The 5000-nt window shown below is 46.6% G+C and overlaps 1 protein-coding gene across 9 annotated transcripts in view; it reads left to right on the top strand.

The window, feature by feature from the left end:
• Window positions 1-5000, top strand: part of LOC113814303 (CUGBP Elav-like family member 4) — a gene marked incomplete in the record, with an annotated part of 699503 nt that overhangs the window by 418112 nt on the left and 276391 nt on the right.

The raw sequence follows: 5000 nt of genomic DNA, 5'->3' as shown, positions 1-5000 counted from the left end.
CTCTTTCTCTCTCTCTCTCTCTCTCTCTTTTAATTTCTGTTTTTCTTTCTCTTTATATTTCTCTTACTCTTTCTCTCTCTCTCTCTCTCTCTCTCTCTCTCTCTCTCTCTCTCTCTCTCTCTCTCTTTCTCTTTCTCTTTCTCTTTCTCTTTCTCTTTCTCTCTCTCTCTCTCTCTCTCTCTCTCTCTCTCTCTCTCTCTCTCTCTCTCTCTCTCTCTCTCTCTCTCTCTCTCTTTCTCTCTCTCTCTCTCTCTCTCTCTCTCTCTCTCTCTCACACCTTTTCCGTTTGTTCATTTAATTGAACATATGAACCTATGAACCTGGAAAAGAACAGAAATTATAAGACCTATAGAGGAGTAGAAAAAGAATAAATAAAAGGGTAAGAAAACATAATCATGATTGCAGAAAATATTGATAATTAATAGAAATAAATAAATAAATAAATAAATTGATAGATAGATAAATGAATGATGAAAAAATATATATATCAAAAAAGGAAAGAGAGAAATGAGCAACAACGCGAAGGGAAGGAAAAAAATAGAATGCTGGTAGGAGGGCGGGAGGGGAAGGGGGTAGGGGGGGAGACGCGAGTGCCAGAAGGGTGCCAGGGGGCGGCAGGGGGTGCCTAAGGGGGTGGGAGAGGGCCACTAAGTCAATATGCAGCCCATATGGTCGCGGCAGAGATCCTTCCACAATCTTCATGCTCGTAATGACGTCCATTATGTAAATTATATGATGAAGTACGGCGTTGCGGTGACCACATGTCCGAGGAGAAAGGTGGGGGGGGAGGGGTGGAAGGGATAAGGGGCGAGGAGGAGGATAGGAAGGGAAGGGATAAGAGGAGGATATGAAGGGTAGGGGTTGGAGGAGGATAGGAAGGGGAGGGATAGGAGGAGGATAGGAAGGGAAGGGATAGGAGGAGCTTATGAAGGGAAGGGATAGGAGGAGCTTATGAAGGGATAAGGGCGAGGAGGAGGATAGGAAGGGAAGGGATAGGAGGATATGAAGGGAAGGGATAGGAGGAGGTTATGAAGGGAGGGATAGGAGGAGCTTATGAAGGGATAAGGGGTGAGGAGGAGGATAGGAAGGGAAGGGATAGGAGGATATGAAGGGAAGGGATAGGAGGAGGTTATGAAGGGAAGGATAGGAGGAGGATAGGAAGGGAGGGGTAGGAGGAGGATGTGAAGGGATAAGGGGCGAGGAGGATAGGAAGGGAAGGGATAGGAGGAGGATATGAAGGGGAGGGATAGGAAGAGGATATGAAGGGTAGGGGTTGGAGGAGGATAGGAAGGGGAGGGATAGGAGGAGGTTATGAAGGGATAAGGGGCGAGGAGGATAGGAAGGGAGGGATAGGAGGAGGATAGGAAGGGAAGGGATAGGAGGAGGATAGGAAGGAGGGATAGGAAGGGAAGGGATAGGAGGAGTATAGGAAGGGGAGGGATAGGAGGAGGAGAGGAAGGGGGGGATAGGGAGGATATGAAAGGTAGGGGTTAGAGGAGGATAGGAAGGGGAGGGATAGGAGGATAGGAAGGGGGGATAGGAGGAGGATATGAAGAGAGGGGATAGGAGGAGGATATGAAGGGATAAGGGGCGAGGAGGATAGGAAGGGAAGGGATAGGAGGAGGATATGAAGGGGAGGGTTGGAGGAGAACAAAGAAGAAGAGGGGGGTAGGAGGAAAGAAGAGGAGATGAGCGAGGAGGAGGAGGAGGAGGAGGTGGATATGAATGGAGGAGATATGAGGAGGATAAAGAGGGAAGGGGAAGGTAGGAAGGGGAGGGAGATGAGGGAATGAAAGGAGGAGGAAGAGGAGGGGGAAGTTGAAATAGAGAGGGATGGGAGGAAAGAAGAAGTGGAGGAGAATGAATAGGAGAGGAGGAGGATTGGAGGCGAAAAGGAGAATGGGAGGTATGGGAGATGCAGAAAAAGGGGTGGAAGGAGAAGAGGAAAGAAGAGGAGAAACGAGAATGGAAAGAGGGTGGAAGGAGGAGAAGGAGAAAGAGGAGGAGGGCAGGATAGGAAGAGGAGAAGGAGGAGGAGGAGTAGGGAGAGGTAATTTAGAAAAGCTAAATATCAGGAGGAAGGAGGAGAGGATAGGAAGAGGGGAAGACAAGAAAATGATGAATGAAAGAGAAAATGATGAGATGGGAGATTGTGTCGAAAGATCAGAAAGATCTTTTCTTATTCCTTGTAATTAAGGAAATGTGAAATTAGATTAGGAATGATTATTGAAAACAGAAACAGAGAGAGAAAGAGAGAGAAAAAGAGAGAGACTAAACAAAAGTAAAAAAAAAAAAAAAGAAAAAAAAATACCCGCAGCATAAACTTACTTTTTCCCTCTCTTTCTCTCTCTTTTTCTCTTTCCTTTTTTTCCATCTCTCGTTTTTAGCGTGGAAAAAAAATGTCAGGCCACATTACTCGGTCTCAGTTGATGAAAAATAGCAAGCGGCTGACCGAGTGTCGCCGTTACACCGCCTGAAAAGTGTTAATATAAGTCTCTAAAAAGGAGCGGGGAAAGAGCGTAGGGAAGGAAAGAAAATGGAAGAAAGGGAAGAGGAAGAAAGGGAGGAAGAAGGAGGAGGAGGAGAAATAGCAGAAAAGGAAGAGGAAGAAGGGGAGGAAGAGAAGGAGGAGGAGGAGGAAGAGAAATGACAGAAAAGGAAGAGGAAGAAGCGGAGGAGGAGGAAAAATAGCAGAAAAGGAAGAGGAAGAAGGGGTGAAAGAGAAGTAGGAGGAGGAGGAGGAAAATTGGCAGTTTTATGAGTTGTCTGTTTTTTTTTTCGTTTTTCTTTGTCTTCTTTTTTTTTCTTTTCGTTTTTCTTTGTCTTCTTTTTTTTCATTTCGATTTCCTTTTTCTTCGGTCCTCTTCTCTATTCTATTCTACTCCTCCCCATCTTAGACTTTCTTTGTACCTATATCCCATCCTTCTTCCTTTTCCTATTCCCCTTCCCTACCCCTTCCTTCCCTCCCCTTCGGACCTCCCCTCCCCTTTCCCCTTCCGTTCCTTTCCCCTCCTTCTTCCCATCTCCCATCCCTCTTCCCCTCTCCCACCCTTTCCCCCACCTCCCTCCCCTCCTACCCTTTCCCATCCCTGTTCCCCTCACCTCCCTCCCCTTCCCCACCGTTTCTCCCTCCTCCCCTCCTCTCTCTCTCTCTCCCCTAGGAACCTCCCTCCCCCTTTCCCCACCCTCTCCCTCTCTATCCTCTATCCTTCTCCCTCCCCTCCCCCCATCCTCCATCCTTCCCCTCGCCCCTCCCCCTCTCTCTCTCTCTCCCCTAGGAACCTCCCTCCCCTTCCCCCACTCCTCACCCTCCATCCTCTATCCTCCCTCCCTCCCCCTCGCCCTCTTCCCCCATCCCCTCCTCTCTCTCTCTCCCCAGGGAACCTCCTCCCTCCCCTTCCCTCACCCTCTCCCCCCATCCTCTATCCTTCTCCGCCCCGTCCCCCTTCCTCCATCCTCCTCCCTCCCTCCCCTCGCCCTCCCCCTCCCCTCCTCTCCTCCCCTCTTCTCTCTCTCTCCCCTTTCCCTACCCTCTCCCTCCATCCTCTATCCTCCTCCTCCCCCCATCCTTCCCCTACCCCTCGCCCCTCTCCCCCTCCCCTCCTCTTCTCTCTCTCTCCCCGGGGAATCTCTGGGGGCAATTCCAGATAAGTTTCTCCTCCAATTGTGGGCTCATTTTACACGAGCATTCCAATTTTCTGATATTGAACTACACTCCCAATGATGAATAAAATTTACAAGTTACGTTGCACTACTCTTGGGAGGGTATTAAGGGAAGGAGGGAAGGAGTATGGAGGGAGGGTATTAAGGGAAGGAGGGAGAATGAGGGAGGGAAGGAGGGTATTAAGGGAAGGAGGGAGAATGAGGGAGGAAGGGAGGGTATTAAGGGAAGGAGGGAGGGAGGGAGTGAGGGAGGGTATTAAGGGAAGGAGGGAGAATAAGGGAGGAAGGGAGGGTATTAAGGGAAGAAGGGAGAATGAGGGAGGAAGGGAGGGTATTAAGGGAAGGAGGGAGAATGAGGAAGGAAGAGAGGATATTAAGGGAAGAAAGGAGAATGAATGAGGAAGGGAGGGTATTAAGGGAAGGAGGGAGTTGGTCTGAGGGAAGGAGGGAGAATGAGGGAGGGAAGGAGAGATTTAAGGGAAGGAGTGAGTGTGGGAGGAAGGGAGGAAGGATATTAAGAGAAGGTGGGAGTAAGGGAATTAAGGGAAGGAAGGAGGGAATTAAGGGATGAAGGGACTGTGGAGGGAAGGAGGGAGAAAGAGAATGATAATAGTGATGATAATAATAGTAATGATAATGATAATGATAATAGCAATAAAGATAATGATAATCATAATAATGATGATAAGAGTAATAATGGCGATGATGATTATTTTTGTGATGAGGATGACAGAAGTAATAATGATAATTGATATCATTATTAGTAGTATTATCTTTATTATAAACAACAACAGCAACAACAACAACAAAAACAACAACAACAACAACAACAAAAACAACAGCAACAACAACAACAACAACAACAACAGCAACTACTACTACTACTACTTCTACTTCCGCTTCTACAACTACTGCTACTACATTTATTACTACTACTGCTACTACTACTACTACTACTACTACTGCTACTACTACTACTACTACTACTACTACTACAACTACCGCTACTACTTTTACTACTACTACTACTTGTAGTACTACTACTTCTACAACTACCGCTACTACTTTTACTACTACTACTTCTACTACTACTACTACCGCTACCACTACTACCACTACTACCATTACTATTACTACTACTACTACTTGTACTACTACTACTCTCTTTACTAACATCATTATTACACAACCATCCCTACCATTACCCCTTCTACGACATTACCAAAATTTCTCCAACATCTTACCCTTTATTCTTCCTTATTCTTATTATTTCTTATTCTTCCTCCTTCGAAGGTTCACGAAATCGTCCCTTAATTAAAACTGTGATCTATATGTAA

The sequence above is a fragment of the Penaeus vannamei genome, chromosome 15 (assembly GCF_042767895.1).
Source record: "Penaeus vannamei isolate JL-2024 chromosome 15, ASM4276789v1, whole genome shotgun sequence".
Classification (NCBI taxonomy): Eukaryota; Metazoa; Arthropoda; class Malacostraca; order Decapoda; family Penaeidae; genus Penaeus; species Penaeus vannamei.
The sequence above is the reverse complement of the archived record's forward strand: the minus strand, read 5'-3'. Positions and strand labels throughout refer to the sequence as shown.